This window comes from Chionomys nivalis, chromosome 19 (assembly GCF_950005125.1).
Source record: "Chionomys nivalis chromosome 19, mChiNiv1.1, whole genome shotgun sequence".
Lineage (NCBI taxonomy): Eukaryota > Metazoa > Chordata > Mammalia > Rodentia > Cricetidae > Chionomys > Chionomys nivalis.
This window is the reverse complement of record NC_080104.1, coordinates 9901494-9929286: the sequence shown is the minus strand read 5'-3', so window position 1 is coordinate 9929286 and position 27793 is coordinate 9901494. Positions and strand designations below refer to the sequence as shown.

Here is a 27793-nt window from a genome sequence, read left to right as displayed (position 1 = left end):
TGTGAGCAGTGAGAACAGAACTCAGGACAGGATTCATGCACGCATGACAAGCACTTTCCCAGCTGAGTCACCTGCTCAGCCTACATGTACTGCAGGACATGAACTCCATGGACTCACATACATGAACATATCCACACTCTGACATCATCTGTCTTTAGGATTTCCATTGCTCTGAAGAGACACCATGACCACTCTTATAAAGGAAAACATTTATGTGGGGGCTATTTTACAGTCCAGAGGTTCTGTCCATTATTGTTATGGGGGAACCATGGGGAAATGCAGGTTTATATGGTCCTGGAGACGTACCTGAGAGTTCTGTATCTGGCTCCTCAAGCAACAAGAAGAAAGAGAGAGATGGGGAGGGATGGGGACAGAGAAAAGGAGAGGGGAACAGCCACACAAGTTTTGCTTAAGCATCTGAAACCTCAATGCCCACCCCCAGTGACACACTTCCTCCAAAAAGGCCACATCTATATGAGCCTATGGGGGCCGTTTTCTTTCAAAGCACCACATTCCACTCCCTGGCCCCCAGAGGCTTGTAGCCATATCATAATGCAGGAATGCTGTCAGTCTAATTTCAAAAGCCTCATAATCTATCAGTCTTAACTGATCTTTTATCCATTTAAAGTCCAGAGTCCAAAATCTTTCTGGAGACTCATAACAATCTCTTAGCTGTGACCCCTGTAAGATAAAAATAAAAAAGTATATCATATGCTTCCAACATACAGTGACATAGAATATACATTACCATTCCAATAGGGAGGATAGACACAGAGTGAGAAAATACTGGAAAAAAGATAGACCAAAAACTCTCTGGGCAAACTCCAAATTCTGCACCCCTGATGTCACGGCTCTCTTCAGATCTCTGCCTCCTTTCAGCTTTGTTGATGTAACACACTTCCTTCTTTTTTTTTTTGGTTTTTCGAGACAGGGTTTCTCTGTGGTTTTGGAGCCTGTCCTGGAACTAGCTCTTGTAGACCAGGCTGGTCTCGAACTCACAGAGATCCACCTGCCTCTGCCTCCCAAGTGCTGGGATTAAAGGCGTGCGCCACCACCGCCCGGCACACACTTCCTTCTTGGGCTGGTTCCACTCCCTGTTAGCAGCTCTCCTTGTTTACCTCTCCCCTGGCTCTGGTGTCTCGAATGTCTTGGGTTCTCCAACAAAGACCGGGCTTTACTTATACAGCTTTATGTAATGGCCTCTGTGGGCTTCCATACAAGGACACCCCTGCCACACATCCGACCTCCATTGCTTTCCTTATTCGCAGAGGGAGATTCCATAACCACTTTCTTGTAGCCTTGACTCTAAAGCCAGAACCATGTGGCCAAAGCTGCCAAGTTCTGCTGTTTGCTGGGGCCTGTTCCTCCTACATTACACCACACACACACACACACACACACACACACACACACACACACACACACACACCACACATACACACACACACATTCCCCCCCCCCCACACACGCACACACACACACACCAGCTTTATGTTTTTCTTCACTGCCTAAGCTTAGCTGTCTTGAAGCTTACTCTGCATTCCAGGCTGGTCTTGAACTCAGAGATCTACCTCTCTGCCTCCTGAGTGCTGGGATTAAAGGTGTGCACCATCTGAACCAGTCCTTCTCCACTTCTCTTTAATTCCTTTCCACAAGTTGCAATCTTCGCTGGCTGGGGCCTTTATTCTACTTAGCAGCAGGCTTTTCTTTAATCTGCTTACCTTTCCTGGTGTCTCCTTTCTCCTCAAACTGTACATTTAGTAGTTTTCCTTGCTCAGCTTGCTCCCTTTCAGTATAAATCTGCATTAGTGTGGACACTGGCACCCAAACAACACTGCCAGCACTAGGCTGTCTGAAAATGTCCCCTGCCAAAACTGTTCATCCATAGCTCTTCATTTTCACCTCAGGCAGATTTTCTTTTAGACAAGGGCAAAAAGCAACCAATTTTCACTAAAATATCACAAAAATGATCTCTAGGCCACACACTATATTCATCTCCTCTGAAGTCTCTTGAGCCAGGCCCATAGAGTACAAATCACCCCAGCACCACTCTCTTCCGTGTTCCTAATAGTCTGTCTCATTAAGTCCAGCCTAAAGCATTCAGCTGCTTTCCTAATCTAGAGTCTGTTGTAGCACACAGTTCAGATACAGTCCCTCACAGCAAGGAACGCAAACCCCATTTCCCAGCTACTAGAGGACACTGTTTCTAGAGTCCTCTCCAACTCTGGAGCCTGGTTACTCAGGAAGGTTGAGAGTCACATAGAAGACGGATGCTCACCTTTTGACACCACCAGGCGAAATCTTCTGAGAACAGCAATTGCTCTGTGAGTGTCATAGATCCCACAGAAATAGAGACCCGAGTCTCTCGCTGTGAGTGTAGTCATGGTGACAGTGAAGAAGTGAGACTTAGGATATTCCCGGATGAAGAATTTTGGCCACCGTGTATCTGTGTTGAGACTGGACACTAACACTTTACAACTTTCTGTTGGTGTTTTCTGACACCAAATCTTCTCCTTGGAGTGTTGGCTGCTATTGTACTGGCATTTCACAAAAATTGTCTGGCCTTCCACTGTTGGAAGTAACTCTGAGTCTTCTGCCCAGGAGCCTGAGAAAACACACACTCTTCAGGTCAGAGAGTCCTCCCAGCATCCACAACAGGGCTATGAGATGGGCTCCCTCCTCAGAACTGTCCCCTTAATGTCTATGCTCAGGGTGTGGCTTAGACCAGTTGCTGGACTCAATATTCAGTGTTCTGCTTTCCCAACCATAGAGCCCCATTTTGCACACCTCCAACTCCTCTCTCCTGTCCCTGGTTCCTTCCCTCTATCCTTGTTCAATGTCCTCACCTGAGGCCAGGAGCACCAGCAGAATGGGGGATAGCAGGTATGTGGCCTCCCAGGCCATAGGTCCTCTTCTCGAGCTGTAGGGAGGCCACCATGGAAGGAGGTAGGGATGCTCTGAGGAGAGGAGACCAGGTCAGGGTAGGATCCAGGCAGCCCCCACAGCCAGTGCAGGGTGAACTGCTGAGGAAGCCTGGACCTCTGAGGACAAGAAGAAAGCTGAGCAAGGCCTGTGCGGCCCTGTGGCTCCTCCAGCACAGGCTCTGGTTCTAGGCTTCTGTACTGAACTAGATAAAGGCTCACAGAGATGGTGTAGTCTCCTGCCTCAGAAGACCGGGGTGTGGAAAGCAGATAAAGCCCAGGAAGAAACCACAGAGAAGGAGGAGTCTTGCTCATTTCTCCTCAACATGCCCACAATTCCCCCACTTCCTCTTTAGCCTCAAGTTTCTGTTTCCCTCCCAAATCTGGTTCCTCCTGAAGGTAGGTGGCAGAACCAGAGGCCCTTTGGAGACCTGGCTAGATCTCTAAACATACATTGCTCTCAGGTGTCAGAACTTCGCTGATTAGCTCACCTGGGAACCAGGAAGTCCCATGTGGACTAGAGGGGATGAGAAGAGGGTGGACATTCATTCTCATCAATGGAAGAACAAGGGAGTCTTGAATAGTGTGGGAATTCAAAGCTGGGAATGAAGGGAGAGAGCTTAGAAGGAGGGAAGGTAAAAGCGGAGTCTCATCCCTGTGTCACCCCATATACCCAGCTTCCCAACATGCCACAGTCACTACTAAGTTTCACTTGAAAGACTACTCATCAAACATACTTCAAAAAATAACTGTCACAGGACAGCAAGATGGCTTAGCAGGCAGGGACACTTGCTACCAAGAGTGATCATCTGTCTTTGAGCTCCAAGACACACATCGTAGAAGGAGAGAATCAACACCCAAAAGTTCTCCTCTGACTTCTACATACGTGTAAACTTAAAGTAAACAAATAAAATGTTATTACATGAGCTACAAGAAGTCACTAACTATAGGCTGTTCATAGTCAGCAGATGAGCAGGCAGAGAACCAGGCATGCTGGTGCCTGACGCTAATCCTAGACCTTGGGAGGTGGAGGCTGGAGGATGTGAGGTCAAGTTCATCCTTGGCTACAGAGCAACTTCAGTCTGGACTACATGTGACCCTGTCTCAAAATAAACAATAAACCAAAGAAGTAAAATGCTATAGGAACAGGAAAACCCCTTTAAATGACAATGTTGTTTAGCAGCTAGGATGCCAGGGACAAGGGGTGACCCAGATCGCACAGGTCTTGAGAAAGACTCTGGGGAGGAAAGGGACAGATGTGTCAGCACTACATGCAGTGAGGAGCCCAGGCCCCGTGTGAGGAGGTCTGAGAGGCAGGGGAAGCCTTTGACCAAGCTGGCACAGGGTGCTAAGACTTTAGAGAGCAGTGTCAGTCAGTGGCGAGGTGGGGTGTCTAGGAGGAACGTGGGCCATGGAAGGTGACTTTCAGCAGCTGAACTGCTCGCTGAGGTGACATCTGCCTCCTCACCCCTCCCAGCATGGAGCAAGAAGTCCAAGGATGCTGAGGGCAGACCTGTCAGCTTGCATCACTGTAAGCAGAGCAGACATGCATCTGCAGCCAGGCTGTGACCTGTTCTGGAGCATGCACAACTGTGGCCCAGGGTTACTTTACCTGCTCCTTCTGGTCAAACAGTGAGCTCTGTGTAGGGATTCCAGTCTCTATGGCCCTTAGCTCAGGAAGTGGTGACCTCTCCAAGGCAGGTGCATCCCTGGCCTGTCTAGCACCCCTTCTGTTACCACTCCCAGCCCCCTCACCTACTTTGGTTCTGGGTCCCCTGAACACCAGAAAGAAGGCAGGGAGAGGAAGGAGGAAGAAACTGGCCTGGGGTTCTGAGAGAGGAGCCTCCGAATCCATGCAGGCCATGGGAGCTGGGGAGACGGGTGTTTATAGCCACTCCTCAGTTCCCAGTGCTCCTACCGTGAGTCCCAAGTGAGCAGGCCTTTGAGTACCAGCTCTCATGTGCTGCTGTCTTACAGAACCCCAGCCTGATCCCATGAGCGGGGAGTCACTCCCTCACTCTCCTGTTTAACCTCTCTCTCACTGATGACTCCACTCACCCGCTAGCTGTGTCCTGGCTCTGGCCCCTTCTTTCTATGTTGCTCTTTCTGGGGCAGCCTTCTGAAGGTGCCTCAGCCTGTGCTATCTTCATCCCCACACCTTTAAAGCCCCCTGCATGTGTTACCATCCCCTACCTCCTGCAGGCATCACACACCGTCTACCTTCAGCCTGTCCTCCAGGCTTCACATAGCAAACCCCTGCATGCATCCTGACCAAGCTTCGTGTTGTAGAATATTAGTTTAATCTGCGTTACATCTGTTAATACTGTGGAACATTTGTTTAATGATGCAAAGGTGTGTTGCATTCTTTTATGTCGCATTAACTCTGTGAAGCTGTGTTACTTTGCCTGTCTAAAACATCTGGTTGGTCTGATAAAGAGCAGAATAATGAGGCATGAGAAAGGATAGTTGGGGGTTGTTAGGCAGAGAGAATAAATAGGAAGAGAAATCAGGAAAGAGAAGATCGAGGTATGAGAAAAGGAGAGGAGGACATCAGGGGCAGCCACCCAGCTGCACAGCCAGCCTTGGAGTAAGAAGTGAGGACATCAGGGGCAGCCACCCAGCTGCACAGCCAGCCTTGGAGTAAGAAGTGAGGACATCAGGGGCAGCCACCCAGCTGCACAGCCAGCCTTGGAGTAAGAAGTAAAGAAAAGATCTACAGAAATAGAGGAAGGTAAAAGTCGTGAGGCAAATGGTAGATGGGATAATTTAAGAAAAGCTGGTAAAAATGAAGCCAAACTGAGGCTGGGAAAGAAGAAGAAAGAATTAGACTCCATGCGATCATCTGAGAGCCAGGTGGTGCCCCCCCGCCAACTCCTGACAGTAAAAAGAGTGAGGAGTAAAAAAAAAAAAACCACTAACTACAGCATCCTGAGCTTGCAGGATCCACAAGTCCTGCTTCCTGAAGGACACAAGCCTGTCCCGCCTCCTGCACCATAGCATCTGACCCAGCCTGTGTCTAATGTGTGTGCGACTACACAACACCTTTGTTTCCCTCCGTCACTGTCAAAGTGAGGCCAGAGCTGTCTGGCTTCCTTTCCCCGCTGCCCTGCCTCTCTAAATGTTGAGTTGTGCTTGAACCAACACGCACATGCCTTTGCCATAAGAGGTGGATTACAGGGGCTTCAGCCTTCACCATCCTCCTGTCCAGAAGAGGACACAGTATCAGAGAGGGACAGTGACTCACTGTGGTCATATGGAGATGAAGGGCTGCACTGGGGATTTGAACTCAGGCCTTGATTTTCGCACCACTGCCTTACCATGTACCGTAACTATTCACAAGAAAGTCTAACTAAAGAGGCTACTGTAGCTGTTTGAATGAGTTGTCCCCATAGTCTCAGGCATCTGAACACTTTGTATCCATTTGGTAGTGCTAATTTGAATGAGGTGTGGCCTTCCTGGAGGAAGTTTGTCACAGGGAGTGGGTTTTGAGGGCCTAAGGTCTTATCTGACTACAAGTTCATTCTCTGCTTCCTGCTTATGAACCAAAATGTGAGCTGGGAGCTTCCTGTTGTTGCCTGCTGCAGACTGCCATGCTTCTTTGTCAGTGGACTCAACCCTCTAGAACCATAAGTCCAAATAAACCCTTCCTTTTGTCAGCTGCCCTGGTCATGGTGTGACCTGGACCAGAAGACTGCAGTAGAGGATCCTGAGACAGTGGGCCAGGAATAAGAGAAATAAAGAAGATAGGAAAGCTGGGACCAGGAGATCTTACATAAGCTGATAACTTATGTCCTGTGAATTATTGTACACGGTTTGCAGAGGGGGAATGGGAGCAGTCAGCAGAGTGCTACCATGTACTGGGACGGAGTCAGCAGGAGGCTAATCAGGTGTTGTTGTAGGGAAGGAACACAGAAATCACTGGTGCATCACAGACAGAGCACATGGATCTTGAGACTGATAACCACAGCCCCTTGTGGGGAAGAATTGGGCTCCCAGGGTCTGAAACCACAGCTTCTCCAAGGCCCTGGTCCCAGGCTATTACTGGCATTGCCCTGCATGTTCCCGGTGTTAGACAAGAAACCAATTCCTTTCCTATACTTCAGGGTACCAGGAAAGCCTAGGACAGGCGGTCCCCAACAATGGTGTTTATCACAGCAACTGAAAAGGAACTGATGCAGTCACCAGCACAGAGCTGCACCGTCCATGTGTGAGCCTAGAAGGGAAGGAGACAAGGTGAGAGCAAGAAAGTGGACAGGTAGCTTCAAATGTCAACTTGACACAGCCTGGAGTCTCCAGAGAAGGGTGCCTCAACTGAGGTATCACCCTGATCAGACTGGCCTGTGGACCTGTCTCTGGGGGACTATCTTGGTTGTTACCTGATAGAGAAGTGTCAGTCCACTGTGGGAGACACCATTTGTATAGGATGCTAATTCAGCCTGAGTCCCCCCTCTCTCACGCTCTACGTGAAATTATCCCCTACTGTCCCTACATTTAGACCTTTGGCTCTTCCTCTCTCCTTAAAGCCATCCTGGAGTGTGACCAAGGCCCCAGCTGTGTCACCCTCCTGTCTGTGATGTTTGCTGTCCCATTTGGAGGTCCCTGACTCAGGGCTGAGGGTGTAGATGTTGTGTTTAGCTCAGGGACCTTTCAAGCCACTGTGGGTTAGTGTGCACCACTACTAGGGTGATGGTGCAGCCCACAGCACACAGCCCACAACCCACACACAATCCATAGCCCACAACCCTCAGCCGTCCCTGCTGAAATCTGGGTTTTGAAGGCCAGAGGCAGATCTCTCTCCTTGTCTTCTTTTGCATGTGTGTATGTGTGTGTTGTATGTGTGGTGTGTATCGGCTACTTTGTGTCCTTGTGTCTGCCCATCTTTCTAGCCTAGAATCTGGTGTCAATTCTCCATACCTAAGTCCTTCCTCCACTGCTGTTTCAAGTGGGGCAAATTCATGTGGTCATTCCTCAGAAGTGACCTTGCTTTGCTCTGAGGCCAGCACAGTCCATGAAGGAGGGGACCTCAAGATAGGGCTCCAGATACCCCATGGTGTAGTCTGTACACAGTCTCCTGCATGAGCTCATCACTGCAGCATGGGAGAAGCAACTGGAGGCAGGGAGCCCAGCCTTTGCAGCCATTTTGGAAATGGCTATAATTGTTCTCTCTCTGACCTGAGAGAGGCTTGCAGGCAGGAACCAGGTGACATGAGTGAACTTCAGGCTTCCAGGACAGAGGGGACCAGCAGCCACAGTTAGGACACATCAGAAGACTCCTGGCCCTGGTCAGCTCTGGGACCTCCTGGTACCAGTTCCTCTGTGATCCCAGGTCTTAGACTCTGTCCCTTCTCATCCAGAATAGGACTCTACAGACACTGGCTGCCCGAGGACTTGAGTCTGGCTCTTGTCTCCAAACGTATGGAGACGTTTGTAGGGAACAGAGGGAAACTGAGGACACGGTGGCCCTGGGTGAAAGGAAGGCAGCTGTACTGTGCTCCTGCCCCAGGGCCATTGTCTGGGTTTCGCTCCTCTCTGGTCTCCGAGTCCATTGGCGTCGGCTCTCCAGATCACTGAGTTATCTTAGACCAAGCAGGCTTCCACAGTGTCTCTGGTCCTTCAGGAAGATGTATCCAGGGTTTAGGAGAGTCGCTGTACAAGCTGTAACCTACAACAAACAGAGAGACATGAAGAAAGGCCATGCCCTGCTCTCAGTGCCCCAATGTCCTGGGTGACCTTTGACCCTCTCTGGCCTATGTAGTCTTCCTTCATCCCCATAAAGGACATGTGGGACCACCCATGCCTGGGCACCCTCTTCCTCCCTGGATGTCACTGGTCATCTTGACTGGACACAGGCAGAGGTTTATTCCCCAGCCAAAGTCTCAGAGTCACAGTCCTCAGAGTAGGGACACAGATCTTGGTCCTGGTCTCGAGGGGTGACTGTACTTACTTCCCATGTGCCTCTTCTCCCAAAAGCCATAGACCATAATCAACACCACAGGCGTCAGAAGGAATGTCAGCACTAACACCGTCGCAGTGAGGTAAGTCTCCTGGGACCTGAGGAGGCAGGACAGGAGAGAGTAAGGACTGGGTCCCCACCTTGGCCACAGCTTCCTTTGACAGACAGAATCACAGAGGGTACCCGGCGGGTAACCTCACAGGGCTCCCTCCAGGTAGATGCCCCTTCTTGGGGATGAGCTATGGGAAGAGAAAAGGAGACAGTGGAATCATGGAAGATTCACCAGGCAGAAGGCAGCATCTCCATTGTCACCTCTCCTCCAGCATGTCCTCAAACCCCCATCAGTGAAGACAAGGGTAGTTCCCAATGGCCCTAGGGGGCTCAAGACATCAAGATTGGTACCTCCATAGTGACTGAGGACCCCTCTTGCCTCCACCCTATTTTCTGTTGCAGAAGGTCCCTCTCCTCGTGACACCAGGGCCTGCACTGCCCATTGTGCTGGCGCCCTAATGCTGCCCCCACCAGTGCAGAACAGAAGGTGGCACATCGTCGTCCTAGCTCCCTTGGCCTTGAGTGGGCACCTGACACTGGATGCCCAGTGGGAGGACGTTTCTGTGTGCACAGCAGAGGCCTCCTCAGCATGGTTTGCCAGCTGACTTCCATTCTCTGGGACACCTAGCCCTCTTCCCAGTGCCAGGGTAAAATGCTGCTCCTCGTCTCAGGGTCAGGGGAACCCGAGTAAAACAACCACACTTCCCTTCCCCAGTCCCTCGCCTGGCCCTGCCCTTTCCTCTCCATCCTTGGTCTTGACCCTCACACCATTGCCTTCCTTTATGCCCCTTCCCATTTCCCATAATCCACTGATGAATAGCAGTGACCTCACTGAGTTCCTGGGGAGCAATAGGGAGTAAGAGTGGGCGCAAGAGCGGCCTCTTGAAATCTGTTGTACTCTCAGAGCTGGGGCCACGCCTGAGAGAACATCACATGACCTCTTGGGGGTTGACAGGTGGTACATCCCTGTGGTGACAAGCTACTGCTCTGGTGTCTGAACTCGGTGGAGGTGGTCACTGGATCAACAGAGAAGGGTCTCGCATGGCTACGAGACACGGTCACTGGCTGGTTCTTTGTTTTCCTCCTGCACTCTGTGATAGTGCCACTGGATTCTGTGAAACTGTGGCTTGTCACAGGGGTTGGCTCGGTGGTCCCTGAGGCCAAGGTGAGGAGTCATGTTTCTCTCAGTTGTGAGGGCTGAGGGACCAGAGAAGAAGAAATATTAGATTAAACCGGAGACTTGAATTCCACAGACAGAATTCACAGTTCCTCAGCTGCAGAGATGCTGAGGAGAACCTGCCCTCCGTGACTTGGTCTTGGCTTCTGAGTGTCAACTGTGTGTTCTTTCAGAGGGAGACAGGAAAGAGGAAGTAGACAAGTGAGGAAGGGAGACATGACACTCTCTTCAGTCTCCCCTGTCAGGGCTGGTCCCCAGCACAGCATCATCTGACTTCCTAGCTCCCCGGTCAATCAAGAGCACCAAAGAACTTTCCTTTAAAATGACATTTACTTAGCGTGTAAGTGTGTGTATCTGTGTGTGTACATGTGCCACAGAACACATGTGGAAGTTTGGGGACAACTTGCAGAAGTCAGTTCTGTCATTCCATCATCTGGGTCCTGGGGTTTGAACCAGGTCCCCAGGCTTGATCGTAAGTGCTGTTGCCCAGTGAGCCATCTCACTGCCCCTTTGGAGTTTAGGAGATATTTCTATAATACGATGTTGTATAAAGGCAGCTGCTTCATAATTGTCAGATGGGGCTAGAACTGGGGACAGAGAGGAGTCAAGGGTTTCAAATTCAAGAGTAAACTGCAAACAGTGGTGGTCAGTCACCCTCCTCGGGGTATGCATCAACACCCAGGAGCAGGTCCTGCTCCTCTGACATCATCATAACTCATTTCTCCAACAGCAGTATGGGGTATCAACAGCATGTGGGAACTGCAATCAGGAGTTCTGAGTCTAGTGAGCCACATGTCTGTCTCAGCAGGAGCAAGACAGAGAAGACTTACAACCCTCTTACAAGGCATAGAAAAGACATTCCTGAGGCCAGTGGTCGCTGTGCAGGGAGGCCTGAGCCATTCTTCTGAGCAATGGGGCCTGGTTAACAATGTAGGGGAAGTAAGCCTGACCCAAAAAGAGGAACATGGGATGTACTCACTCATATTTGGTTTCTAGCCATAAATAAAGGACATTGAGCCTATAATTCGTGATCCTAGAGAAGCTAAATAAGAAGGTGAACCCAAAGAAAAACATATAAGCATCCTCCTGAATATTAACCTTCATCAGGCGATGAAAGGAGACAGAGACAGAGTCCCACATTGGAGCACCAGACTGAAATCTCAAGGTCCAAATCAGGAGCAGAAGGAGAGAGAGCACGAGCAAGGAACTCAGGACCGCTAGGGGTGCACCCACACACTGAGACAATGGGGATGTTCTATCGGGAACTCACCAAGGCCAGGTGGCCTGGGTCTGAAAAAGCATGGGATAAAACCGGACTCGCTGAACATAGCGGACAATGAGGACTACTGAGAACTCAAGAACAATGGCAATGGGTTTTTGATCCCACTGCACGTACTGGCTTTGTGGGAGCCTAGGCAGTTTGGATGTTCACCTTACTAGACCTGGATGGAGGTGAGTGGTCCTTGGACTTCCCACAGGACAGGGAACCCTGATTGCTCTTTGGGCTGATGAGGGAGGGAGACTTGATGGGGGAGTGGGAGGGAAATGGGAGGCGGTGGCGGGGAAGAGGCAGAAATCTTTAAGAAGTCAATCAATCAATCAATCAATCAATCAATCAATCAATCAATCAATAAAAACAATGTCGGGGAGGGAAACGATGGAGGAGCTGTGCTGGAGAGAAGCTGGGTCCCCACTCAGTTGTCCTGGGCTACAAGGCCTGGTTTCTGGGTGGTGCACACCCTCCTATTAGAGCTGTGATTGGGCTGAGGTTTAAATACATTTTTACATTTTCATTTATTTATTGGGGGTCACACACATTCCTGATATGAACACGGAGATGAAAGGACCTGTAGCAGTCAGTTCTCTCCTTTACTACAGGGGCCCAGGGATCCCAGATCGTCAGGTTTGGCATCAAGTGTCTTTTCCCACTGTGTCACACGGCCATGGGCAGGAGATTGTTTTTTCTTTCAACTGAAAATGTGGGCAAAGTAGAAACCTCCCCAAGATTAATGACCCTTGCGAAGCACAAAATGCAGACCTTGAGGGGCAGCTCGGTCAGTAGGTGCTAGCCGTGTGAACATGAGGACCTGAGTTCAGCCTCAGGATCCCAAGCATGGTGCACAAGCTTACAGTTCCATGCTGGGGGGCGGACAGGGGAATTTCTGGGGTCACTGGCCAGAGACAGCCTAACCTACATGGCATGTTCTAGGTGCATCACAACCCCTGGCTCAAAGAAAGTAAAAGAGCAATGACACCTGGGAATGAAAGCTGAAGTTGTTCTCTGACCCCCACAGGCAGAGCACACATGTGCGCACATGCACACACAACACGCACGCACACATGCACATGCAGATAAGAGGAGTGATTACAGAAAATAAGCCCATTTCCTGATGGCATACCTCCAAGTGAAGACTCCAGAGTCAGTTTCTCCTGCTTCTTTGTTGACATGGAGCTAGAGCACAGGATGAGATTCAGCACCATAGCTGGGAGGGAAAGCTCTTCTTGGTTCAGATTAGGGAGGCTGGAGATGCAGTCAGGTCAGGGGAGCAGGGCATGGCAGGTGGAGGGTGAACTCATAACAACAGGTGGCTTTCCCCAGACACTTTCTGGGTCCCCACCATTTCCTGTTCTATAAGTGTGGGGACCCCATCTTGTTCAGACTCTTCTCTCATCTTTCTGTACACAGGAGAGAGACTTTTCCATCCCCTTTGTTGTGATGAGCAGCTGTACTGAGAGATGCTGGAAAGACCCCTTATCCTACAGTCTTATCCACAGCCCTAAGCCATGACCTTTAAATGCCCTTGACTCTCTTCACAGAGACACTTCCAAGTGCACACCCCAGTTCTGTTCCATCATTAACACTTCAACTGTCTGCTTCCTTCTCTACCTGAATCCAGAACATGCCTTCTGATGGAGGAAGGTCATTGGTTAATTAATAAAGAAACTGCTTGGCCTCATAGGTTACAACATAGGTGGGTGGAGTAAACAGAACAGAATGCTGGAAGGAAGAGGAAGTGAGCTAAGACGCCATTTCCTCTCCTCTCTGGGGCAGACGCGATGCCACTCTTTCCCAAGGCAGACGTGATGAAGCTCCAACCCAGAATGGATGTAGGCTAGAATCTTCCCAGTAAGCGCATCTTGGGGTGCTACACACATTAATAGAAATGGGCCAAACAGTGTTTAAAAGAATATAGTTTGTGTGTTGTTATTTCGGGGCATAAGCTAGCCAGACAGCCAGGAGCTGGGTGGCAGGAACGCAGCTCCATACAACAGCCTTCACATGACAAAACAGGGCTCTTGCCATGGACCGGCTCAGGGGAGCCACTCAGACCATGAGAGAAGCAGGGTCTTGGTAACAGGAAGGCACAAGTTCGGTGAATGACAGACAGACACAACATACAAGAGAGTGGTTGGAATCTGCTGCGATTTTACTGAATTCACGTTTTCATTATATAGTATTCAAACAAAGAACAAATCAGAAGGTCATGTATCATTGGTTGGCACAGTATGAAAGCTTCTTTTAGTCACATCAGAGATATTTAAGAAAAGTATGTTATCAGTGACAGGTGTTAAGCATAAAAGCATCCTTAGAAGAGGAAATCTTGTCCTTGGGAATGTAAACCTCAGGCAAGTGGTTTCATCTTATGAATAGAAAGTTTCTGTCTCATTATCGCTATCATGGCCCTTCCTCTTTCTAACCCTTTCTTTATCTCATCTAGTGACCAAATATGCCTAATCAGTTCTCTGCTCCTGCTGAAATATACTTTTTTGTACCTTCTTATGCAGCAGACACTATGGGGGTTGGGATCTAGCAAGCCTATCCATAAAGTTCAAAGTATAATAGAACACTCTTTGTCCATCAACATTAACCCATCTATTCCCTTGCTCATCATACACCCCATGTATGACAAAGGTTCTGCTGTAGCTTTATACATTCCCATACTGTGCTTCCCTATCCCAGAGCTGTTTCTGAAGAGAATGATCCTTGTCTTGTATATATAAACACTATCATTATTATGAAAGAGATTGTGCAAAGCCCATATCCCGCATAGCCAGCTACTCAAGAAACCCGTCTATGCCTCAGCGGTGGCTAATACCAGGCCATCTGCCATTGACCTCCAGGAAGCCTAGTCCCATGGGACACATAGCTCCCGTTTGGCATAATGACATATGTCATGTCACACACACGACACTCGAGTTGGTGTGGCAGGCTCTCGATTTTCCCTCCAAATGAACTCTTTGCGGGTTCCCCACTACATAAATGCTACCATACCGCAGTAACCAAAGAGTCAATATTCTCCTCCTTTTCCCTACTGAGCAAATCTTCCCTCACTCCAAAATAGAGAGTCTTAAGAAGCTGAGATTTGAGTTTATCTTTTACCCACACCCCAGGTGCCCAAATCCCACTTGTTCAAGCCCCTGCTATTTCCAGTCAGGCCCCTTGGTCTCACTGCCTCCTCTCCCTCCCCCATCATTTGTCAGCAGTGACTGTGGCCTTACAGAGACAGGACTGACATGACCCAGTCAGTCCAGCGCTGGCTTGGAGGCATGCAGACCTGGGCACACTGGTGTTTTGTTCATTGTTATGTTCTCAAGGCCTGTAACAGTGCCGGGCACACCCCGACAATAAGTATATGACATTCAGACAACTGAAGAAAAAGCAAGGTCCCGAGTTCCATCTCTCCTCCACACAGGGCAAGGCCAGAGCCACACAGAGTTTGATAAAGCTCATTTTCTTTGTCCTTAAAATGGAGACAGGAAGATGTCCATAGTGAAGAACCACTTGTTCTTATACTCTCCCACCCATCCCAGCTCTGGCTGGGTCAGCTCACCTGGATACACTTCCAGCTGGAAACCCACCAAAGGGTAGAGATTCCCAGCTGTATTCCGCATGCACCAATATCATCCGGAGTCCTGGACTCTGAGGGTCTCCATGGTGATGTGGACCACCTTGACCTTGGCATCATCCAACATCAAGTAGCTGGGCCCCTTCACCCAGCTCTGGATGAAGCTGGGCTCGCACTTCTTCCTGACCTTGCACCAAGCCTTGCTCTCAGCACAGTCAGAGACTCCCCTTCATGCCACCACAATTTCTTGTACATGTTCTCATTGGAGGGACCTGGGGAGACAGGACTTCCTGAGCACAGTCTGGAGAGGAAGAGAAAGGCATCTTGAAACTGGCAGCTGTGAGAGAAAGGGGAGGAGGGTGCAGCAGCCCTGGCTTTGTGAAGCTCAGGGTGATGGGGGAGCACAGCCCCACCCTCAGGGAGTTGATGCGAGAAGCACAGGGCCCTCTAACAGCTCACTCCCAGTCTGATGGAGGAGACCCCAGTCCAATGAGGAAGCAAGCTAGCAGGAGATCTCTACCAGATATCGTACCTTTTCTCTGAATATTTTCTGGTCCTCAGAGATTGTCCAGTCAGTTCTGGGAGTGATCATTACAGCGTTCAGCAGGTGGATGATCCCTGCATGGCAGCCACACACCAGCAGCTGTGGCACTGGTCAGGGTGGGCATCCCTTTGTTACTTCATCCCTTGCTCTGTCACTCCTGGTCCAAAGTCTCATTAGTTATCATGAATCTCAACCTTGGCTCGATTGAAGTTATGATTAACAATGTCAACCTTACAGGACTTTGATCCATTCAGGAGATAAACCTCTGGCCACATCTGTGAGCAAGCCTCTAGATTAGGGTGATGTCAGTGGGAATTCCTCTAGATGTAGGCAGCACCAGCAGGTGAAGTGCATTCCAGATTGAATAAATGCTACTATGAATATTGTTGAGCAAGTGTTCTTGTGGTATGATTGAGCATTTTTTGGGAATATACCCAATAGTAGTATTGCTGGGTCTTGAGGTGAGTTGATTCTCAATTTTCTGATAAATCACCATATTGATTTCCAGAGTGGATGTACAAGTTTGCACTCCCACCAGCAATGGAGGAGTGTTCCCCTTACTCCACATCCTCTCCAGCATAAGGTGTCCTCAGTGTTTTTGATCTTATCAATTCTGACTGGTGTAAGATTGTATCTCAGTGTCATTTTGATTTGTATTTCCCCAATGGCTAAGGATGTTAAGCAATTTCTTAAATGTGATTGGTCATTTGAAATTCTTCTGTTGAGAATTCTGTTTAAATCTGTACCCTATTTTTTAAATTGGATATTTGGTAGTTTGATGTCTAGTTTTTTGAGTTCTTTACATATTTTGGAGATCAACCTTCTGTCAGATATGGGGTTGGTGAAGATCTTTCTTCATTCTGTGGGCTACCATTTTGTCTTATTGACCATGTCCTTTGCTTTACAAAAGTATCTCAGTTTCACGAGGTCCCATTTATTAATTGTTGTTCTCAGGGTCTGTGCTACTGGTGTTATATTTAGGGAGTGGTCTCTTGTGCCAATGTGTTCAAGGCTGCTTTCTACTTTCTTTTCTATGAAGTTCAATGTAACTGATTTGTGTTGAGGTCTTTGAATCATTTGGACTTGAGTTTTGTGCATGGCGATAGATATGGATCTATGTGCATTCTCTACATGCCAACATTCAGTTATGCCAGGAGCATTTGTTGAAGATGCTTTCTTTTTTCCATTATAGAATTTAGAATTCTTTGTCAAAAATCAGGTGTTCATAGGTATGTTTTCAGTTCAATTCCCTTGATCAATATGTCTGTTTTTATGCCAATATCAAGTTGTTTTTATTATGTAGCTCTATATTAAAGCTTGAAATGAGGAATGGTGGTGCCTCCAGATATCCCTTTGTTGTACAGGATTGTTTTGGCTATCCTGGATTTTTAGTTTTTCCATATGAAGTTGAGTACTGTTCTTTTGAGTTTTGTAAAAAATTGTGTTGAGTTATTGATGGTGTTTGCATTGAATCTGTAGATTGCTTTGGTAAGATTGCCACTTTTACTATGTTGATCCTACCTATTCAAAGCATGGGCAATCTTTCCATTTTCTGGTATCTTCTTCAATTTCTTTCTTCAAAGACTTAAAGTTCTTGTCAAAATTCTTTCACTTGTTTGGTTATATTTTATGTTATCTACAGCTATTGTAAAGGTTGATGTTTTTCTGATTTTTTTCTCAGTTCATGTATCATTTGTTATACAGGAGAGCTACTAATTCTTTTTAGTTAATCTTGTATCCTGCCATATTACTGAAGTTGTTTGTCAGCTGTAGAAGTTCCCTGATAGATTTTTTGTGCTCACTTATGTATTCTATCATATTATGTGCTAATAGTAAATGTTTGACTTTTTCTTTTCCAATTTTTGTTTTCTAAATGTCCTTTGCTGTCTTTTTGCTCTAGCTAGAACTTGGAGTACTATATTGAATAGGTAGGGAGAGAGTGGACAGCCCTGTCTTGTTCCTGATTTTAGTGAAATTGCTTTGAGTTTATCTCCACTGAGTTTGATGTTGTCTGTTGGCTGGTTGTAAATTGCCTTTATTATGTTTTTATACGTTATGTATATTCTTGATCTCTCCAAGAACTTTTTCATAAAGAGGTGTCGAATTATGTTGAAGACTTTTTCAGTATCTAACGAGATGATTATGTATTTTTTTCAGTTTGTTTATATGTTGGATTATGTTGACAGATTTTTGTATGTTGAACCACTCCTGCATCTCTGGGATGCAGCATACGGTCATGATTTTTTTTTTGATTCTTTATTCGATTTGCTATTATTTTACTGAGTATTTTTGCATCAGTGTTCATGAGGGAGACTGTTCTGTAATTCTGTTTCTTAGTTGCTTCTTTTTGTGGTATGTGTATCAGGGAAACTTTTGTCTTGATAAAGATTTTGGTGATGTTCCTTCTGCTTCTACTGTGTGGAACAAACATTAGGTTTTCCTAGAAGCTCTCATAAAATCCTTCACTGAAACCATCTGGCTCTGGGCTTTTTGGGTTTGGAAACTTTTGATGACTGCTTCTATTTCCTTAGGGGTTAGATGTCTATTTAAATTGTTTATGTGGTCTTTATTTAATGTTGAAATGTGGTACCTATCCAAAAAAGTGTATATTTCTTTTACATTTTTCGATTTGGGGTACTACAGGTTTTCAAAATATGACCTAAAATAATTCTCTGATTTCTTCAGTGTCTGTTGTTATGTCTCCTTCTTCATTTCTGATTTGATCATTTTAGATGTTGCCTTTTGATTAGTTTGAATAAAGGTATTTCAATCTTGTTGATTTTCTTGAAGAGCCAACTCTTTGTTTCTTTGATTCTTTGTAATGTTCTCTTTTTTTTCTATTTTATTGATTTTAGCCCTCAATTTTGTTCTTTCCTTTCATCTGCTCCTCCTGGGTGAATTTGCTTCTTTTTGTTCTAGAGTTTACAAGTGTGCTGTTCAGTTGCCAGTGTGAGATTTCTCCAAGTTTTTCATGTAGGCACCTAGTGCTATGAACATTCCTCTTAGCACTGCTTTCATAGTGTCCCATACGTTTGGGTATGTTGGGCATCCTTTTCACTGAATTCTATGAAGTTATTAATTTCTTTCCTTATTTTTTATGTGTTTCAGTGGTGATTCATTTGAGCATTGTCCAATTTCTATGAGTTTGTAGACTTTCTGCAGTTTGTGTTATTGAATTCTAGCTTTAAGCCATGGTGATCTGATAAGATCCAGGGCTTTGTTGCTATTTTTGTATGTGTTGAGGTTTGCTTTGTTACAAAGCATGTGGTCAAGTTTTGAGAAGGTTCTATGAGTTGCTGAGAAAAAGGTATATTCTTTTGTGTTTGGGTAAAATGTTGTATGAATGTCTGTTAAGTCTATTTGAGTCATAATATCTGCTTGTTCCCTTATTTCTCTGTTAAGTTTCTGTCTGGCAGATCAGGCCAACAGATGGGAGGGGATTGATATGTAATTTAATCTGTAGTAATATTTATAATGATTGTTCTGTGTCTTTAAGAGACAAGTCATGTCCACTCCCTACACAGTCCGCTGAGGGAGGCTGATCTTCAGCTTGCAGCCTGAGTTCTCTCTCTTTTTTATCTCCCTCTTGGAGAGGCAGCTTTGGTCTCTCCTCTCTCTCTCTCTCTCTCTCTCTCTCTCTCTCTCTCTCTCTCTCTCTCTCTCTCTCTGCCTCTCTGTTCTTCTCCCCTTCTCCCTTCTCTTCCATAACCAACAAATGAATATCCAGCCTCACTCTGCATGGCGTGACTATCCGTCTGTCTCTTGCCTATTGCCACCATATGGATCGCTACCAGGACCCAGCCACCTTCAGAGACTTAAGACATCCTCTAGCAAGTCCCTGCCTGGGACTGGCTGCTCTTGGGACCTGCTGCCCACTGCCTGCCACCACATGAACTGCTGCCTGCCACCACTTGGGGACCTGTAGTGTTTCTGCTGCCTGCTGCCACTGGGGATTTTTAATTTTTCCATTACAATATTTCTTTTACAAATGTTGGTACCCATGTGTTTGGGGCATAGATGTTCAGAATTTATACTTCCTCTTGATGGATTTTTCTTGTGATGAAAATGAAGTGTTCTTCTTTATCTCTTTGGATTAATTTTAGTTTGAAGTCTATTTAGTTAGGTGTTAGGATAGCTACACCAGTTTGTTTCTTAGGTCCATTTGACTGAAAAATATTTTCTCAACCCTTTCCTCTGAGGTAATGTCTGTCTTTGAGTTTGTGGTGTGTTTCTTGTATGCAGCAGAAGAATGAATCCTGTTTTCATACCGATTCTGTTAGCCTGGGTCTTTTTATAGGCAAATTGAGTCTAGTGATATTAATGACCAGTGGTTGTTAATTCCTGTTATTTTTGGTTTTGTTTTTGTTGTTGGTAGTGTATGTTTTTCTTTGGGATTTGCTGGTGTGAGGTTACCCACTGCCTGTGTTTTTGTGGTTTCATGGGTACAGCTAACATCCTTGTATTGGAGTTTTCTTTCTATTACTTTCTGTAGGACTGTGATTGGGGATAGGTATTGTTTTAATCTGGCTTTGTCATGGGGTATCTTGTTTTCTCCGTCTATGGTGATTGAAACTTTGCTGAGTATAAAAGTTTGGGCTGGCATCTGTGTCTCTTAATCTCTAAAGAGTGTCTGTTCAGGAGCTTCTGGCTGTCAGAATTTCCATTGAGAAGTTGTATATAATTCTCATAGGTCTGCCGTTATATGTTACTTCTCCTAAACTCCTTTCTTTATTTTCTATGTTTAGTGTTTTGATTATTATGTGACATGGGGAGGCTTTTTTTATTGTTGTTGCTCATTCTATTAAGTGCTCTGGAAGCTTTTTGTACCTTCATCGGGAGGATATCCTTTTTTAGGTTGAGAAAGTTTTCTTCTATGATTTTGTTGAATATATTTTCTGTATCTTTGAACAAGAATTCTTCTCCATCTTTTATTTCTAATATTTTTAGGTTTGGTCTTTTTATGGTGTCCTAAATTTCCTGGATGTTTTGTGTTAAGAATTTATTGGATTTGACATTTTCTTTGACCAATGAATCTGTTTCCTGTATTGTATCTTCAATGCCTGATATTCTCTCTCCCATATCTTGTATTCTGTTGGTTACACTTGCCTCTGTACTTCCTGTTCACTTACCCAGATTTTTCAATTCCCTTGGTCTGTGTTTTCTTTCTTGCCTCTATTTTAGTGTTCAAGTTTAGAACTGTTTCTTTCACCTGCTTGATTGTTTCTTTTCTTCAGTTTCTTTAAGGAACTTGTTGATTTCTCCATTTTTTTGTCTTTGCCTCTATTTCTTTAAGGGAATTTTTCATTTCCTGTTTAAGGACCTCTGTCATCTTCATAATGTTATTTTTAAGGTTGTTATCTTCTGTTTCATCACATTGGGATGTTCAAGTCTTGCTGTTGTAGGGCCACTAGGTTCTGGTGGTGCCATAATGCGCTTTATGTTGTTGAATGTATTATTACACTGTCATGTACCCATCTCTTTCTCCAAACAGTGCAGGTGGAGCTTGTGGCTCTGGTGGTTGCTGAGGTGGTATGGGATGGTTGTGGGGGCAGATGGGGGTAGAGGATGTTGCTTTCCAGTAATTGGGGCTGTGGTGCATGGGAGAGGGGCACGAGATGTGCCCTGGGGGCTAGGACCTAGAAGAGCAAGGGTGTCCAGCCAGGAGTTCAGACACTCACCTCTTCAAGCAGCTGGTGAAAGTGGGGCTCGTGCAGGCTCTTTATGTATTTTGAATATTGGATGTGTAGGTGGTAATTTATCTTCCCATTCTGTAAGCTGCCCCTTTGTCCTATTGTGGGTGTTCTTTGTCTTACAGAAGCTTCTTCGTTTTCTAAGGTTCCATTTATTAATTGTTGGTCTTAGGCCTGTGCTATTGATGTTCTCTTCAGAGAGTTGTCTCCTGTGTCAATGAGTTGAAGGCTATTCCATATTTTCTCCTTTATGGGGTTGTGTTTTAGGTTTTATGTTGAGGTCTTTGATCCACCTGGACTTCAGTTTTGTTAAGGGTGTAGATATGGATTTATTTACACTCTTCTATATGCATACAGCCAGCTCGACAAGCATCATTTGTAGAAGACAAGAACTTATTGTTTTTGTATCCTGAAATGAGATGCAATGAACAGACAATTACAACATTTAACAGTAAACACAGGTACATTTAAGTTACATGTGTGAACACACACACATACACAGAGTGAGCAGAAATTGGATGAAGTGGATGCTCTTGGTGGGCCCTACCAAAGGCATGCCACTGCACAAAACACACATGCAACAGAGTCAACAAGAGAAATCAGAGACTAAAACATAAGTAAACCAGGGGACCAGGCAGGGTATACTTCAGTAAAGATGTCGGGACTTGGTCACCTAACCTGGCTCTCAGTTAAAATGGCAGTGAAGACACCTGACCCCAGGTAAGATGGCGGTAAAGTCACCCATGTAACAGAGTTAACACTGGGGAACCAGTCAGGGAATACCTCAGTAAAGATGGTGAAACTTGGTCATCTGACCTGGCTCTCAGCCAAAATGGTGGTAAGGTCACCTGACCTCAGTCAAAATGACAGTGGTCACATGCTGCATGGAAAAGCCACTCAGTTAAGATGGCAGTGAAGTCACCTGACCTCACTTATGATGGTGGTAGGGTCACCTGACCTCAGTCAAAAATCTTTTAAAAAAAGAATATAATTTTTCACTCATTTACTGGAGAAGGCTATAAGAAAGATAAGTAAACTACCAAAATAATTCCTATGCACTCCTAGTGTTTTTATCTAGTTAGTGTTGTAAAAGGAACATGCATATTACTAAGAAGCAAAGATATTTCAAAAAGACTTGAATTTTTGTCAAATCACTATGCTTACTTTTCTATTTTGCTCTCCTTATGAACTTCTTTCTTTGTACAGTTACTTAATACAGTTGCTGAAGCTACTTGTATGTCTTTTACATTGTTGAGCAAAACAAACAAAACTATACCAGTTATCTTGAAAATACTGCACACTTTGTGATACTGGGAAAATGAATCATTTAAAAACTATGTTATACAATTATGCTTTTAAGCTAATATAAAATATATAATATTCAAATAAGATATGAGATGAACTACTATGCACTTGGAATATATCACTTTCAAAAGTGGGTGTGAGCCAGGGATGGCAGCACTGACCTTTAATCCCTGCAGTCTGCATGCAGAGGAGGACAGAGCTCTGAGAGTCCCAGGCCCCACCAAGGACTCTTATTTCAGAAAAAGTGGCTGTGCACATCATAGTACCTGTGTGCTAATATCTGTGCTTCATACATAATCTAACTTTCCTTACCTTAGAAAACTGCATCCTCTAATCAGGAATGTTAGATGTTTCATATAATACCAAATAAAAATACTTTGAGATTTGTAAATATAGAATCATTCATTGGGAGTATCTTTGAAGTCCTTAATAGAGAAGAAGGTGAAGAGGTTTAATTGGGGCAAAGACAGACTTGGTGCAGTTCCTGTTTATTGTTGGGTTCACTGGCTGCTGGAATTTGCTAGTAGACATCTCTGTTTGAATTTTTAGGGGCACCTGTAAGCATCCATGTGAGCGCCCCTGTGAGTACACCTTTGAGCACAATGTTAGCATTCCTGTGAGCACACCTGTGAGCACTTCCATGAGCGCACCTGTGAGCATTTCTTTGAGCATAGCCATGAGCACATCTGTGAGCACTCCTTTGAACATAGCCATGAGTACACCTGTGAGCACACCATGAGCACTCCTGTAAGCACACCTGTGACTGCTCCTGTGAGTACACCTGTTAGCACACCTGGGAGCACACCTATTAGCATACCTGTGAGCACACTCGTGAGTACTCAGGCCTCCTGAGTTTCTCTCTGTCATCCATAAAACTGTAAGTAGAGACAGCACCTACCTTGCGAAACTCTTGAGAGGATTCGTGAGATACTGTATGGAAAAGCTTGTTACTCAATAAATATGAGATATTAATATTCAATGTAAAATCATAGTGGAGACATAGATCAATTGGTAGACTACTTGCCTAGCATGTAGGAAGTGCTGAGTACAAACTCCAGGGTCACATAAACTTGGCATGGTGGCACATACCTGTAATTGCACATTCAGGAGGTGGGAGGTTCTCAAGTTCAGATTCAATCTTGGGTACATGAGAATTCTAGTTTTTTACTTAAAATACCTATCTCTTGTCTCCATACAGATCTTGTTATGCTTTTGGCCCTTTAAAGGGCAAACCACGCCCACTCCCGGCGACACCCAACACCTGCCCTGCCATCTTGGATCGCTCTCTTACTGTCCCCTCTTGGCGTGAGAGCATGTGTCTCTCTGTCTCTGTTTCTGTCTTTCTCTCCTCTCTCTCTCTCTCTCTCTCTCTCTCTCTCTCTCTCTCTCTGTCTCTCTCTCCCTTCTCCTTTTCCTCTCCATAACCCCCTGAATAAATATTCAACATGTTGTGTCTGTCCATGTCTCTGTCTCCTGCCCACCCGCCATGTGTCTGCTGCTCACTGCTGGGAATCTGCACTGCTCTGGCAGCCATCTCTGCCAGGTTCGCAGCTGCTCTGCGAGCCCGCAGGGGACACGCCAACATTTTATAAAGTCATAAAAGATCTAGTAAAAAAGGTATGACATCTTTAGTGACTATTTTTTCTTAAAGGAGACCTCATTATTTTAAAAATAAAATCTAGTTGTTAAGAGAGGAAGGCCACAGGCAGAGATAGTGTAATCCCCACACTGGGTATGCTGAGGTGGGATTTTACAGCCAGCTTGGGCCACACAGTGAGAACCTGTCTCAAAACAGCCAAAAAACCTGAAACCAAACAAAACCAACCAAGCAACCAAACAGAAAAACAAAAACAAGAACAAACAAAACAGCCTTCCACACAACAAAACCCAGGTATTAGACCAACCAAACAAACAAAACCAAAAACAAACAAAACAACCCAACCTCCACAAAACCCAGGTATTGGGTCCTAGAGAGATGGTTCCATGGTTAAGAGAGAGTACTCATCTTGGAAAGGACCCAAGTTCATCTAAAAAACCCATGTGCTTCACCCAAGCCCCAGAATCCAGTGCCCTCTTTTGGATTCCTCAGGCTCCTGCACACTCACAGGTGTATATACCTCTGCCTTCTGGATGAACATAATTAAAAATAAAATTAAAAATAAAACAAGGGCTGGGGTCCCCTCAGTGGTAGAATATTTACTTATCTTGGACAACAGCTGAGTTGGTTTGATACCCTGCAACATGGGAGAAAAGGGTTCATGTTTCTGGGCTGGAGAGTTGGCCCAGTGGTTAGAGCACTGTTGCTCTTTCAGAGAACCTGGTTTTCATACCCAGCATCCACAAGGGGACTCACAAATCTCTGGAAGTCCAGTGCCAGCTGTTCTGTCATTCAGTTCCCAAATAATGACATGGGAACTTCTTATTAATTATGAAAGCTTGGCTTTTAGTTTACACTTGTCTCAAATAGCTCTTATAACTTAAATTAACTCATTAGTAATAATCTACATTTTAAAATTTGGCATTACTTCTCTTCCATCTTGCACCTACTGTTTTCTCTCTGTGTCTCCTTAGTATCTACTATGCGCCTCAAGTCCCCTTTCTTATGGAATATTAGTTGAACATGTGTTGCATTTGTTTATGCTGTGGAACATTTGTTTAAATGGTGCAAAGATGTGTTGCATGTAGAAAGGAGCTGCGGACTTGCTTTTTGCTTCCAAGCTCCCAGCCACCGTCTAGCTTATGCCCTAAAATAACAACACACAAACAGTATTCTTTTAAACACTGCCTGGCGCATTAGCTCTAGCCTCTTACTGGCTAACTCTGATAACTTGCTTAACCCATTTCTAATAATCTGTGTAGCACCATGAGGTGGTGTTTTATGAGAAAAGATTCAGCATGTCTGACTTGCGTCCATCTTGGGCTGGAGCTTCATCGTATCTGACCAGAGAGGAGAGGCATGGCGATTGCCTCACTTCCTCCCAGCATTCTGTTCTGTTTACTCCGCCTACCTAATTTTCTGTCCTATCAAAGAGCCAAGGCAGTTTCTTTTAAACCAATGAGAGTAACACATAGACAGATCATCATTTCCTCCATCATTTCCCCTTTTTCTGTTTAAACAAAAAAGAAAGGCTTTAACTTTAATATAGTAAAATAACATATAACAAAACAGTTATCAAGCAAGTTACAATATTTACACCTATTTTATCTATTATCATAACAATGGAAAACTATAACTAAAACTATCTATCTATTCTTCAACTCCATCAAAGACTCCAGAAGGATATAATATTACCTAAGTAAATGAGAAGTAGGCAACTTACAAAACTCTAGAAATCACAGAGACATCTATGGACAGTCACCCAAAGTTCCTCTGTACCGTTGGGGCATCCATCTTTGGCCTACAGACCCATAGTTTCCAGCAGACATTTCCATGAAGCAGGAAATTTCAAAGGCAGTTCGGTCACTATCTGCTGTGTTCTGCAGAATGTCTCGCAGATTCTTTCATGAATCAGGAACCCCAAAGAATCATCTCACCTTTAGGCAAGTTCAGCAGTCCTATCTCTGCGAGTTCTTTGTGTCCAGTATATGCAACAGTCCGGGCAAGAGCAGTTTTTTGCCCAAATGGCTATCAAACTCCATAAGGAGCCTCTTCGATGCCCATCTTCCTCTTGAAGTAGATTGGTGCTGTCAGGAGCAGAAGTGTCTCATTGTCATGAAAAGCCCTAAGTTATTAAAACATTTAAAATGCCATATTCTGTAGTCTTTGAAAGATATGAAGAATACCTATCTGAAATATATCTATGCACATCTAGAAAATATAACTAACATGACTACAATCTAGACTCTCTAGACTTCATTCCCACCAGAAGGTGGTGCCCTGCTATTCCTGTGGTCTCCATCTGGTCACACACACACTGGCTGTCATGAATGGCACAGAAGATTCAATGATAAAATGCACACAGTATGTTGATGCATGTACTGATCCCATCCATGGATGCCATCTCTGCCTCCAAGAGTTTCCCAGACAACAGTATCCAGCTTGACTTGATTTCTCTTTCACTGTTGCATAATCCTCAAGAAGGGATCTTGTCTTCTTGGTCCATGGTTGGGAGTGTTCAGAGGACAACAGAGGAAGACAAATCTGAGTGCCTGATTCACAGAGAGGAAGGACCTAGAGGCTGGGAGAGCAGGCTGCTTCATAAGCAAGAGCCTTCCCAGGTGGCTAGATTTGCACTGCCTAAGGAAAGGACAAGGGGCAGGAATAGCATGGTTGCCTCTAAATCTCACGTCTACCATGAAAGGTGGCAGGAGGAGCACAGGGTTGTCTTATTTGAGGCCAACTCATTATTCAGACAGAATGGCCAGAGATGCTGGGCATTGGTTCCTGTCTTCTGAGAGTGAAGAGCACATACCCAAGATGATGGATGGACTGTGGAGAAAGGGCAGGGCCAGCAGGGGACATTCTGGGCCTTAGATATAATCCATGATTACAGGCTCAATTCATGTCACAATCCCACCTTAGCCTACCCCCAGCTCTTCCTGTGAAATAGACATGGCTGAAAGTCGTAAGTCACTGTTGTGTGACATCATTGTCTGTCCTCCAAATGGCCTGCGTGTGACAGTAAATGAGACAGTGAAGATAAGGGTCTTACTGAGGAGTCCACAGACTATGAGAACAACCATGCTGGACATGGAGACCCTGCAGAGAGAGAAAATTGAAGGTTGATCAATGACCACTCACACTGCCACGTTTGGGTAACTCCTCCCCATTCAGTCTTTTCAATTTAGGTCCTCCCTGACTTCCGCCAGTCTGTGGGAAAGTTTAGAAGCAGTTTAGTAGATCTCTTCCTAAATTAACCAAATAGAAATGTGTTTGTAGCAGAGTCTAGGGTTCAGGTCCAGGAGATACATAAGGAGGAGTTCACCCAGCCATCTCGACCTTCTGTATGGAATGGCTTCAGGTCCTTATCCTGAGAACCTGTTCCCTGTTGTCCCCGATCTCATCTGCTTCTGGGGACAGTTGTCTTACCTTAGGCTTCATTTTCCTCTCCAGAAACGAAGAAGAATCCAACCTTACTGAAAACCCCATTGCGGGGTTGTCATGATTTTAGCAAAATACTTCTCAAGTTCCAGATAGACAGCAGTAGACATAAGAATGATACCCACCCAAGAGAAAGAGAAAGAGACAGAGAGAGAGAGAGAGAGAGAGAGAGAGAGAGAGAGAGAGAGAGAGAGAGAGAGAAATAAAACCTCTGATTGACCTGGGCTGATAGGTGGGGACAAGGTGCTCTACACAGGGACAAAA

The 27793-nt window shown here is 45.5% G+C and overlaps 1 pseudogene; it reads right to left on the bottom strand.

Moving 5' to 3' along the window:
• Positions 1–8485: 8485 nt before the first annotated feature.
• Positions 8486–27577, bottom strand: LOC130862021 (trem-like transcript 2 protein; annotated as a pseudogene).
• Between the last annotated feature and the right edge of the window lie 216 nt (positions 27578–27793).